Below are 13888 nucleotides of genomic sequence, written 5' to 3'. Positions count from 1 at the left end.
CCTCCCGGACTCTATTCCACTTAGAGTACTTAGGTTACTCAACCAAATGCCCCTACTACATCGTTAGGTACTTGAGGGCAAGGATTATTTCTTACTAATCTTTGCAGCTCCCACAGCACCCAGCACAGTGCCTGGAATATGGGAATTACTCAGGAACTATTTGATGAATTGAATTCATCAAATCCAGAAGATAAAGGAAAATATTTCCTTCAGTTTCCAGGCTGGTATCCAACAGTGCCCTGACAGGCTTCACTGTTTATTAGGAAGCAGGTTGTGTGGATCCGGAGGTGCCAGGTAAAACAAAGGCTTCCGTAATACACATTCATCAATCCTATTAAGGTTGTTTCATTCATTAATTTGTGCATTCATTCAACAAACATTTGTTGATGACTGAGTGCTAAACCCACAGCTTTTTTTCCCCTTTTTCCTGTAAAGTGAGATAACAGGGAGTGGGACCCTTCTATTAAGGTGTTTATAATCTGGTTGGAGAGTTGGAAACATAAACAACTGACTGTAAGGCAAAGTGAAGTAGGTGCTAGCATAACACATAGGCCAAATTTCTCTGAGAGCACTAGTCCTTGGTTTCTGCAGGGGAGAAAAGAGGGATATTGGAAAAGATCAAGATGGTTCAGAAGAAGAGCAACTTGGTTTTTCCTGGTGGACTCATAGCATCACCATAACAACAACAACAAGGCCCCTGAAAGGGGGAGATCCTGTCATGTCCAACAACAACATGGATAAATCCGGAGGCCATTATGCTAAGTGAAATTAGCAGGCACAGAAACATAAATACCACATGATCTTACTTATATGTGGAATCTAATAAAGTTCAACTTGTAGAAGTAGAAAGTAGAACAACGGTTAACAGGGGCTTGGGGAAAGTTGGGGAGGGAACGAATGGGGAATTGTTGATTAAAGGGCACAAAATTTCAGATAGACAGGAAGAACAGGTTTTGAGATCTATTGTACATCAGGGTGACTACAGTCAACGGTAATATATATTTCAAAATAGCAAAGAGTAAATTTAAAATCTCATTATAAAAAATAATAGGTAAGTGAAGTGATGGATAATCAGCTTGATTTAATCACGCCACATTGTATACATATATCAAAACATCACATTGTACCCCATAAATACATACAACAATGATTTCTTTAAAAAAAAAAAAAAAAAAGAAGTGTCTGGGCATGATGGCTTATACCTTTACAGGTTCCCAGCACTTTGGGTGGTCCAGGCAGGAGGATTGCTTGAGGCCAGCCTGGGCAACATATTTTATTGTCTTTTTTTTAAAAAAAAAAGCCCCCCTGAGCTTTTGTGGCCCACCTCTCATCAAATCCCTGGCACCATCTCTGCACTTGATGAGAGTGCAAGGTAGAGTGGGAAGGAGCAGGCAAGCGAAGTTACCATAAACCTGTGCTGTGCAATATAGGCAAGATGTAGCTAGTGAGCACCTGAAAAGCGGCTGCTCTGAACTGAGATATAGTGAGTGTGAAATACACCCTGGATTGTGAAGACTTAGCACAAAAACAGAATAATTTTTATTTTTTGAGACAGAGTCTCACTCAACACCCAGGTTGGAGTGCAGTGGGACCATCTCGGCTCAGTGTAACCTTGTGCCTCTCGGGTTCAAGGGATTCTTGTGCCTCAGCCTCCCGAGCAGCTGGGATTACAAGTGTGTGCCACCATGCTCGGCTAACTTTTGTATGTGTACTTGTATTTTTTTGTTGTTGCTGTTTTAATTTTTGTATTTTTAGTAGAAGTGGTGTTTCACTATGTTGGCCCAGCTGGTCTCAAACTTCTGACCTCAAGTGACCTGCCCTCCTCGGCCTCCCAAAGTGCTGGGATTATAGGTGTAAGCCACCACAGCCAGCCAAAAACAGAATAATTTTCATGTTGATTACATGTTAAAATAATATTTAGGATATATTGGTTTAATAAAATATAGCATTGAAATTAATTTCACCTGTTTTTTTTTTTTTTTAACTTTTTAATGTGGCTACTTGACCATTTAAAGTTAGATACACCCTGGGCAATATATGGTATAGATCCTCATCTCTATAAAAAAAAATTGGTTGAGCACGGTGACACATCCCTGTAGTCCTAGCTGCATGGGAGGATGAGGGAGGAGGATCTCTTGAGCCCATGGGTTCAAAGTTGCAGTGATCAGTATTTTCCACTGCATTCCAACTTGGGTGACAGAGTGAGACTCTGTCTCTAAAAATCTAAACAAAACTGTACATGGCCCACATTATACAGTTGGCCCTTTATATCTATGGGTCCTGCATCTGTGGATTCAACCAACTGTGGATCAAAAGTATCTGGGAAAAATAACAATACAACAATAAAAATAATGAATTTTAAAAATGCAGTATAACAACTATTTACATAGCAGTTACACTGTCATAGGTATTATAAGTAATCTAAAGATGATTTAAAGTATACAGTAGGATGTATGTAGGTTATAAGCACATACTACACCATTTTATATAAGGGACTTGAGCATCATGGATTTTGGTAGCTGTGTTGGAGGTATCCTGAAACCAATCCTCCGCATATCCCAAGAGACCACCATACTTCTACTGGACAGTGCTGTTCTAAAGGCTGTTCCCCAGGTTCAAGTACCCTAGGAAATTTGGAAAACACTTGGGGGAAACAGACAGATCTTGATACTGAGCCAGGACCCAGGCCAAATGGGATTTACCAATCCTGACCTGGATCCAAACTCCCAGGGACTTTGAAAGTATGACAGGCATCACTTGGATCTAGGGTACGGCGGAGTCAGGTCACAGATAGGAAACTTGGTTCTCTCCATTCTGTGTTTCCTTGTGACTCAGGCCACAAGGACAAATGTGACAGAGTGTTGGTTTGTTTTTTGTGTTTCTTTCAAGCAGCTTCCTTGAAGACAGAAATAGCTTCTGAATGGCAATAATAAGAAGCAAATCTGGCAGCATCTTCCATAATAGCAACTAAGCTTTTGATCATTAACCAGTTAGCATACTGCTTGTTAGGTGACTAATTATATATAGAAAAATATGGCAAGGTGACAACTGAAACAAGATGCTATGCTGCCAGCTTTCAAGATGGAGGAAGGTGCCCAAGAATGCAGCTCTAGATGCTGGAAAAGAGAAATAAACAGATTCTCCCCTAGAGCCTCTGGAAGGAGCTTGACTTTGCAGACACTTGGATTTTGGCTCAGTGACATTGATTTCAGACTTTTGACCTCCAGAACAGTGAGAGAATGAATGTGTATTGTTTTTAGCCACCAAGTTTGTGGTAATGTATAACAGCAGCCATAGGAAATGAATACTGCCAGGCACTATTCAACTCTTACCTCTTCCCATCTCCTCACTGATGGTGGGGAGGTGTATCCAGGGATCATACTTACTAATCCACCATCCTCACTAGGCTTCACCACATGCCCTACCCTGTACTCACATGTGCAGAACCTTCCTGATCCACTTTATTCTGGGCCAGGGAGAGACCTGAAGAGCCTCAAGCCACAGCTTTCTCCCAAACCACTCCTCACCAATCCCATAACCCCATAACCCAGGGCCCAGAGTGAAAGAAGTTGCAACAAGGAAAAAATAATTGTCTTTTCACTGACTTTTTTGTAAATCTGGATTTTACATTACTTTAGGATGAAGGTAGCACCTTCCTCCATCTCGAAGGCCAGGAGCATAGCATCTGGTTTCCGTCATCACATTGCTGCCTTCCTCAGTAAAACCCTTCCTAGATTTTACTCCCTCTGTCTCCCTCTTATAAAGACACTTGTGATTACATTTAGGGTCTACCCAGGTAATCCAGGATAATTTCCCCATCTCAAGATCCTTAATCACATTTGCAAAGGCCCCTTTTCCATATAAGATAACATTCACAGATTCCAGAGATTAACACTTAGATATCTTTGGGAGCCATTATTTAGCTGCCACATTGGTATAAAGTAAATGCTTGACTATGCTAAGCACTTCTTATGTGCTCATTAATCCTCACTACAACACTATGAAGCAGAGATCATGGGTATCCTAATTTTACAGAAAAGAAAGAGGTTTAGAGAGCTTACACAGCTGCCTAAAATCAGACGGTAAGTAGAATTCCAACCCTGGAGGCCAACTCCAGAGCCCATGCTCTTAGCCTCCATAAGGGTTGACTGTGGGGAGCACAGCGGTGACTGCACTTCTGGTAACGATGACACTTACCCTACTTTTCTATTTGAATCATCTGAGTTGTTGTATGTATTCCTGGAGTAGGTGTGGTCCCTTCCCATAGAGTGTCAACTCTTTCAGGACAGGGAGTCTGTCTGTCATGCACTTTCTCTTGTGGTTTGGTGCTCCGTACATACTGAAAACAAAGTCAGTATTGCTGATTTAATGCCAAAGCTGGAGCGCACAAGGATCATTAAGTGCAAAGAATACTAATAAAACAGAACGAGTTCTACCTCCTTATTTGCCAATCCCTAGAGGCTGACATGGTAAGAGGGGTGAGTTGAAAAGGGCAAAGTTTAGTTTTACCTTCTAAAGGTCAGCTTGTCTATTGGTCTGATACAGGTAGAGATTACAACAACAACCCTTCAGGAAAACATCTCATTTTGTTCCATGAAGAATTAACAGTGTTTTGCTCATGCAGCACGTACTAGTCTTTCTGGCATGATGGACTGTGGTTAAACTCAGCATGTCCTGGGAATGGGTAGGAGAGGGATATCGTTCAATAGGAGAAAGTAAAACTAGGAAATGAACTATGAAGAAAGAGATCTCCACAGGATCAAAGTGACAAGTATTCTGAATGGTCATGGGAAAAAGGGTAGTGTGGAGGAAAAGGGAGGCAGCGGAAATGATTGATGTTCAGACTGCATTCTGGGAGATGAAAGAAGAAAAGAAGAGTGCGGCATTAAGCAAGGAGAAGGCGTTTTATTTATGTAAGATTTTCTCTGAAACATGAAGGAAACCAGAAAAGGCCATATGAAAAACCATCTCATAACGGACCTGCTTTTCTTCAGAATGGATAAGTGCTGGTATTTGCTAAGTCTGAGAAATCATCATCACAGTCTTGTCATTGATGAATTATATAGTGGCCACCTCAGAAACCTGAATCACTAAAGCTTCCTTTACTCACCTCATTGCCATATAAACTGACTGGATTGGGATGGGAGAAAAAGATAGAGGCTTACAAACATCCTCTCCAGCATCACCCAGGCACTAAGGGCAGTGGGGTGGCCAAGGTCCCAGTCCTAGGGCTTTTAGATTTCCACTGATACAACTCTAGGGGATTTGATGGATACGCTTGTTGGTTCATATCCTCCGCTTTCTGTAGGCAAATCTGTAAAAGTGTCACCAGAAGGTGGCCCAGTGAGCATGAAACCTCAGGGGTGGGAAAGGGGAGGGTGATGCCACCATGCTTCAGTGGCCTGATGCCTCCATGTCTGTTATTAGGGCGTCCCCACTGTAGGGATTGGCACATTGTTTTCTTCCTATGTTATTATGCAAATGATTAGGTTTAGACTTAACCTAATCTAGTTTTCCAGAGATGACAATATACCTAGGCTATTTAAATTTGATCTGGGTGTTCCTAAGACTATTGCACACCCACAAGTAGTCCAGTAATCTCTTTGGCTGTGTCATTTCTACTGGTGTCTAGCCTCATTCTTTTTATTTGGATCCCATTGATTTTATTCTAAGTTTTGGGGATACTTTGGGGTATCATCCCAACATACTTCTTGTATAAGTATTGTCTCCTTAATTCCACAAATGAACGTTACAGAGAGTTAGTGTTATTCTTATTTTATAGTTGAAAAAAACCTAACACTAACAGGTTTGGTAACTTGTCCAAAATCTTTTGCATTATAAAAAGTTACTTCCCATACTGATTAGTCCAGCCAGCTAACTCATTGTTTTATACGACTTTATTAAAGAAAAATAAATCAATTACTAGTAGAACTATTAGTTGATTACTCATTAATTGACTACTTGCATCATTTATTTAGTGCTATATTAAACAGTGTATTGGAAGATGAATTAACTAATAGCTCCAAGCCTTCTAACAAGTTAAATGAAAAATACAAAATGCTTGAAGACCCTACTTTGGAAGACAACAGGTGTTTTACTTCCAATTTCCATTCTCTATAGAACAAGAACAGATCATTCCTTTATTGACACACATAAAATACATTGCACTTTCTGTTTTGCTCCAACAACATCAATTATGAGCATAGAGTATATCATGTAACCAAAAGTTTTGAACAGTGAAAGGCTTAAGCAATAATGGATGCTGGTGCCATGCTCATGGTACAGCTTGCAGAACTGTGAGCCACATAAACCTCTTCTTTATAAATTACTTCAGCCTCAGGTATTCCTTTATAGCAACACAAAACAGGTGAAGACAAAAAATTAGCACCAAGGAGTGGGATGTTGCTATAAAGATACTTGAAAATGTGAAAATGGCTTTGGACTGGTTAATGAGCAGAGGATGGAAGAGTTTGTAGGGCTCAGAAGAACCTAAAAAAACTAGGAAAAATTAGGAACTTCTTAGATATTGGTTAAATGGTTGTGACCAAAATGCAGACAGAAAAATAGACAGTAAAGGCCATGCTGACAAAGTCCCAGATGGAAATGAGGAACTTATTGGGAACTGAAGCAAATGTCACCCATCTTATACCTTAGCAAAGAACTTGGCTGCATTGTGTTCATGGCCTAGGGCTTTGTGGAAGACCAAACTTAAGAGTGATGACCTAGGGCATCTGGTGCAAGAAATTTTTAAGCAGTAAAGCATTCAAGAACTGGCATGGCTGCTTTTAACAGCTTATGATCAGATACGGTGGCAAAAGAATGATCTAAATGTGGAATTTCTAATTAAAAGAGAAACAGAGCATAACAATTTGGAATATTTATAACTTGGTGATGTGGTAGAGAAGGAAAGAATGTTTTCAGGTGACAAATCCAAGGGTGATGTGGAGCAACCACTTCTTAGAGAGATTAACATGGATAAAAAGGGAAAAGGTCTCAAAGACATTTCAGAAATCTTTGAGGTCATCCTTCCCATTACAGACTGAGGCCTATGAGAACAGAATGGTTTCAGGGGACAGGCCTGGGGTGCTTTTGCCCTGTGTCACCTCAGGATGTGGGGAGCATCCTAATTGCTCTAGCTCTACCCTGAGCCCACACAGCCCCAGGTATCACACAGGCTGCTGCTCCAGAGAGTGTAAGCCTTAAGTTCTGGCAGCTTCCACATGGCGTTGTCTGCAGGCTCCCAGAATGCAAGAGTGATGGAGGCTTGGCAGCTTCCACCCAGATTTCAGAGGATGTACTGGAAAGCCTGAGCACTCAGGCAGAAACCTGCCACAGGGGCAAGTCACTGCAGAGAAACTCTATTAGGGCAATGCCTAGGAGCTGTGGAAGCAGGGCTGCTGGCCTCCACCCTAGAATTATGGAGTCACCAGCAACATGCACCTCAGTCTGTAAAAGCCTCAGGCACTCCACTCCAACTCCTAAGAGTGGCGCTTAGCAAAGCCATAGGGGAAGCCTGAGGCATTGGGAGCCCCTCCCTCAAACCATTGTGCCGAGAATGCAGGATATGGAGTCAAAGTTTATTTTGGAGCTTTCAGATTTAATGTCTGCCCTACTGGGTTTCAGACATGTGAGGGCCTGTTACCTTTCTTTTGGCCAGTTTCTCCCTTTGGGAATGAAAATGTTTACCTAATGCCTGTACAACCATTGCATCTGGAAATTAAATAACTTGTTTTTGATTCTACAGGCGCACAGCTGAAAGGAATTTGCCCTGAGTCTCAGATGAGCCTTTGGACTTCGGACTTTTAAGCTGGTGTTGGAACAAGTTAACGCTTTTGGGACTATGAATTTTGCATGTGAGAAGAACATGAGTTTGGGGGAAAGGAGCAGAATGCTTTGGATGTTTGTCTCCCCAAGCCTCCTGTTGAAATTTGATATCAATGCTGGAAGTGGGACCTAATGGGAGATGTTGGGTAAGGGAGGATGACCTCTGATGAATAGATTAATGTCCTCCCTGGGTGGATTGGTGGGGGCAGGTGGAGTGAGTGAGTTCTCAGTCTATTATGCTGGTTGTTAATTCCCATGAAAGCTGGATGGTAAAAAGAGCCTAGCACCTCGCTGCTCTCTCTTGCTTACCCTCTCACCAGGTGATCTCGGCACATGCTTGCTCTCCTCCTTTCCCTTCTGCCAAGAGTGGAGACAACCTGCAGCCCTCCCAGAAGCTGAACAGATGGTGGCACCATGCTTATTGTATAGCCTGCGCAACCATGAGCCATATAAACCTCTTTCCTTTATAAATTACCCAGCCTCAGGTATTCCTTAATATCAACACAAAATAGACAAAGACACCATCTGAAACTTGGTCTATCCAAAGTTACGCATTTGATATTTTCCCCAAATTTGCTCCTCCCCAAATCTCAGCTAAGAATATCTTCATTCATCCAGTTAGTCATGCCAGAAATCTGGGACTCAGCCTTTCTGCTATCTTCTCCTCAACTCCCATAAGCTAACCCCTTACCAAGTTCCATGGATCCTACCTCCAAAATAAATCTTGGATCTGTCTGCTTCACTCCACCTCCACTTCCACCATTTATCCAAGTCCAAATCACCATTCTCAGCTGGCATACAGCAGGAACCTCAACTAGTCTCCTTGATTCCACTCTTCCTGTGCCACCAGCACTGCCACCACCACCAAAGTGCCTCTCTCCCTGGATAGTTCTAGACTAAAATTCCTGCTCTCTGACTCTCTTTTCCTAATCTTCTAAGTGCTTTCTTCAAGTTCGTTAATGCAAAGTATGTTAATGGTTCCTCAGGGTGGTCTCTATTAATCTCTTTTATTGCATATGGATTTTACTAATTTAACTTTCATTGTCAACCTTTTTTCCAAGTTCTTCAAGAAACTGTTTTTTTTTCTTCTTCTTCTTTCTTTTGTTGTGTATAGCTAGGTTTAAGTAACAAACAGCTGATGAAGCAATGAAGAAAGCTATAGTCAGGGTTTTATAACTGTTGTGACTTTGGGAATACCAAGAACCAATGGCACACTGATTTTTCTTGCTAGTACACAACGTAATCCAGACCTGCAATAACCCAGTATCTCTGATGAGTTAAGAGCAGACATTAACCCATCACAGACACCAGGTTATTGCAGGTTGTCCAGACCCAGTATCTGTGCTGGGTTAAAGTTTCCCCTAGATATGTGGCCCCAGAGGAAAAATTTTTAATTAATTAAATTTTAAACTCCAAATAAGATTTTTTCTTTGTCTTTTTCTTTTTCTTTAGCGGATAACATGAATGTAGTTCCTCACTACCACAAATTATGCAGTCGAGTTTCCTGCATCTGGGAAAATCACAGGAGTAGCACAGCTACAGAGTGCAATGAATGAGCCTCACCCTGGGAAAACCACCTTCATGATCATGGCATCTCCCCTGCCAGGTAAGTATCCAAGTAAGTTTTGATAGTAGAGCTTTATCAACAACTTGTTCTTTGTATTCAGTGGAGAGGGTGTTTCAAAGTGCTGTGCTGTTTGGGAAAGTTAAGCAGAGGCCCAGAGAAGTTGTGCCTCGCAGGCCACCAGCAAAGGCAAAGCTAGCAATTTTACAGCTTATTCAGTAAAATGCCTGGAAAAGTCTGTTCCTCAGCACTATGAATGCTGGTCTTTGTTAGGAAATTATGCAGAAGTGTCACAATACCATAATAACAACTTGGTTTTTTTGTTTTTAAAATGCCTGCTTCTTAAGACACCTTATCAAGTTTTGCTCTGAAAAAAAAAATAAATGAATCCTTATCAATTCATCCTTTTGCTTTTCTAGTCATGGAATATATTTATAAATTTACCTTCCACCTCTCCAAATCTCTGCTACCAGACAACAACCTTCAGGACAACTTTAAAGTGTTACTGCTCAGGAGAAAACAAATACAACTCCAGTGTGGCTGTTGTGTCATGATTCCAGCAGCTTTTACTTTGGTTCTGGGTGTTTTGTTTTCATAACTTAAAGTCCAAGAAGTATCTACTTAAAGTGGCACTCAGCTCTTTTTTTTTTTTTTTTTTTTTTTTTTTAGGTGTTTACAGACGCTTCATTTATAATTGCTCAAACTTGGAAGGGCACTCAGTTCTTAAGCCATTCCTGGTGTCTTCTCCTTCAGCTTCACCCATTGGAAGGATATGCTTGGAAGACTGTGAGGAAACCCCACAAAACAAGGAGGGTTAAACTGGGTTTTAAATTCAGTGTGCAAGTGAAGGCAGGTACCTTGTCTCTCCAAGCAAGGCCTTCTTAGCTGCTAAGTGCAGGAGCTACTGGAGGAACCAGTCATGTACAGCTAAGACCTATGGGAGGTGTCTAAAAGCAAAGGACCTGACTGATTTTATAAGTAGTCCCTGCAAAAATCCATTCCACTGCCTTGTACATCTTGTAATGCTTCCCACCCTGCACCTACATGTGTGCACGCGTGTGTACACACACACACACACACACACACTCACTTCCCTCTTTGTCATTACTAGGGATCCAGAGCTTGATCCCTCTTCATCATCAAATTTTTTTGGGGGCTTTTATGCAGCAGAGAACACTTTACCACATTCTGGTTAAGAAATGAGGCCTTGCCATAAGTGGGCATCCAGTGCATTTTGAGGCATTTACTCAGTGCATTTTGGGGAGTAATTTTACTTTACATTTTTTTTTTAATTACTCCCTGTCGGGGAATTGAACCCCAGTCTCCTAAGTCAGGCAGGGATACTCACCATTATACAAACGAGAATACTTTAATTATTCCCCAAAATGTAATTTTACTTTAATTACTCCCCAAAATGCACTGGAATAATTTTACCAGATTACTGGTGAAAGTACAGGCTATGCCCTATATGTTGGGTGGGCCACAGGGAGACAACTTCAAGGGCTGGGGGGAAGTCTATTGGATTAGGTAAGAGGATTAGCAGGTGTCTATGAAACCAGCATTGTAAAATTATAACTGAGACAGTGAAAGAGATCTGACCTAATATTTTGCTTCTAACCTCCAAGCTGTTCTTGTTTAATCCTGGGCATAGTCTCTACTAATTTTGGGGCATCTTAGTTTTTAATTTATAGTTTAAAACAAAGATAACAGCCCTTCCCTAAAAACAAACCTTCTTTTTGCCTGGGGACTAGACTGCCTTTGTAGGACTAACAAATTAGCCACAAGAGTAGAAATCTTGATTTAGAAGTCACGCAGCTGGACCCCCCCAAATTGTTCCTATGGATAACATCACTATTGTGAAAAGTAATGTCAGTACTTTAGATATTTGCAGACCATGCACTTGATGGATCAGCTGGCACTGCCCAGATTGATAAACTGGCTCATCTGATTTTGTGGCTCCCTACCCAGGAACTGACTCAACCCAAGAAGACAGCTTTGACTCCCTATGATTTCACCTCTGATCCAACCAATCAGTACTCCTGACTCACTGGATTTCCCCCACCCACCAAATTATCATTGAAAACTCCAATTCCTGTAGGCTCGAATGCTTGGGGAGACTGATTTGAGTAATAATAAAGCTCTGGCCTCCCACACAGCTGGTTCTGCGTGAATTACTCTTTCTCTATTGCAATTCCCCTATATTGATAAATTGGCTTTGTCTAGGCAGCAGGCAAGGTGAACCCATTGGGTGGTTACAAGTTTGGGGCTTGCCCAGGATTGCCCTTGTGGCTACCTGCCTATGGTTTGGTAGACCCCCTCCAGCAACAGATCCAGAGGCCAGCCCAAGTGGCCACCTAGTTCTTTTGGACTGCAGGCTGACTCTGGTACTGTCTCTAGTGGTGGAGTGCTGCTGATCCAATGTGCATGGATTTAAGAGTAATAGAAAATTAGTCCTGGGAGATGTCTCATAACTGTAGCTCCATGGTAAGCTGTCTGTCTGTAGCTCCATGGTGGAATACTTGTTGGTAGCACCATGGTGGGGTGTCTGTCTGTAGCCCTGTCATGGAGTGTTTGTAGCTGTAGCTCCATTATGGGGTGTCTGATTTGGTGAGTATTCTAGGTGCTGCCAACAGCCCCTTCCTTCTCCTATTTGCCTGCCTCTCTGGAGATGCTGCTGTCTCTTAATTGCCTCACGGGGTGTCTGTCTATAGACCCACCATGGGGTGTCGGTCTTTAGCCCCATCACAGGGTGTCTGTCTGTAGTCCCACTACAGAGTATCTAATTGGATGGAGAATAGGGGATTTGTTTGGAGGAATACTCTTGGTTTATGGCTGGGTCTGGAATCTGTGTCTCAAAGGCCTTCTGCCTGTTTTGTCTTTGTTGTGTGTGTGGAGGGGATCTCTGAAGGAATTGCTGATGGATGTCCAGCAGGCCTAACTCGGAGAACCCTCCATAAGTCGGGTTACATCTGGTGAGCCCTGAAGAAAGCTCAACAGGCCTGACATGGGGTGACTGTCCACTCTTCATCTCGCCCAGAGACCACCCATTGAATTACCAGTTGGAGATCATCCCTCTCCACCTGGAGTGGATCAAAGACTACAGGAGCCAACATGAGATAGTTTGAGCCTTGCCAGGTCAATATTGGTTGCTGAACGAGGTGACTAGTATCTGTTGAGTTATGTGTATTTTGCTTCGGCCGGGATGGAAAATGTTAATTCAGTTCCCCATGCAACCCGTCAGGCAGCATCTTGCAAAAGTGAGAAACTTTTGCTAGTTCCATAAAACAGAAAAGGATGATTTTCTTTTGTAGCAGGGCTTGGCCCCCACAGGTATGGCACACTGAGCAGGTTCATCAAAAGCTGCTCTATTCTTCTAGAAGCTGCAGAGAAAGGGAACATAGAAACCTGGTATGCTGGCAAAAAGAGTAAGAATTTCTTACCAGTCAAGTTTCTGGTCTCTCTTTTCTTCTCTCTCTGTCTCTGTCTCTGTCTCTCTCTCTTTCTCTCTCTCTCTCTCTGCCCCCCCCACCCCCCGTGTGTAAATGGCAAATATCACTGTCTCCTCTGTAAGGATTTGATTAATAGAAGAAAGGATTTGTGAGACTAGTCTTAGGCTGTAGCAAATGTGGTGCACTTCGTGCTAAGAATTTGTTTTTCTGTGTTGTTCTGTAATGAAGAGAAGGGTATCACAGGATAGAATTTGGGTTTAGGATTCCCCACTTTTCAAGACAGCCTGGAAGGCTGCTCAGTTACAAACTTTGCTGCGTGTACCTGAAACCAACACCAGATGAAATTTCTTTGTCTTGTTTTGTGTCCTTAAGGGCCTCACCTTGTGACCATGTGGGGATACTTTCTCTTGGTCTCTGCCATCCAGAGGACAGGATTTTTGGGGTTCATGTCATAGTTAACCCTAAAAATTATCTTGAGCAGTTAAAAGCCTTTGCAAGCTCAAAATTGCCTGCCCTAGGCTTCTTCTAGGAAGAGCAATAGAAACTGCTCAATGCTGTAACTCAGTAGCTAAAGGCTTGTCTTTTGACAATGGCAGCCTGGGTTCAATTCTTGGCTTAGGGAATGAGTCCTTTCTAGTTTATTTGCATAACTTTTTGTCACTTATTCGTTTTCCCCTGTGGACCACTTTTGATTTCCCGTCTTGAATTTTCCTTTGAACTACCTTTGGGAAGACTCTAAATCTTGTTTAAGAAAAAAAAAGAAACTGCTTATTATCTCTTTGAGACACCTTATGCATCCATTATAACCTTATTTAAAACATTAATTTCACATGGGAGGGTACCTGTGGTAAAGTTCAAAAGCAAGGAATATTGACTGTCTGACCTGGCTAGAGTCTAGTAATTAGATATTTAAAAAATAATTTTTTAAAGAGCTGTAAGGTTAAAATCAACTTGATTAAAAGCAGATATCCAAACTGCACATATATTTAAAAGACCTTTATGTTGTTTTTTTTCTCCTCTTGGATCTCATTATTATTATTTAAAAAAGGGT

General features: G+C 41.8%; 1 non-coding gene across 1 annotated transcript; it reads right to left on the bottom strand.

The window, feature by feature from the left end:
* Window positions 1-9274: 9274 nt before the first annotated feature.
* On the bottom strand, window positions 9275-9438 carry LOC116564649. Its single transcript, XR_004275022.1, has one exon. It is a non-coding gene; the product is annotated as a U1 spliceosomal RNA (small nuclear RNA).
* Between the last annotated feature and the right edge of the window lie 4450 nt (window positions 9439-13888).

The sequence above is a fragment of the Sapajus apella genome, unplaced genomic scaffold, assembly GCF_009761245.1.
Source record: "Sapajus apella isolate SASKATOON/1434 unplaced genomic scaffold, GSC_monkey_1.0 scaffold37, whole genome shotgun sequence".
In the NCBI taxonomy this organism is placed as follows: Eukaryota; Metazoa; Chordata; class Mammalia; order Primates; family Cebidae; genus Sapajus; species Sapajus apella.
Note: the sequence above shows the minus strand (reverse complement) of the source record. Positions and strands in the feature narration are given on the sequence as shown.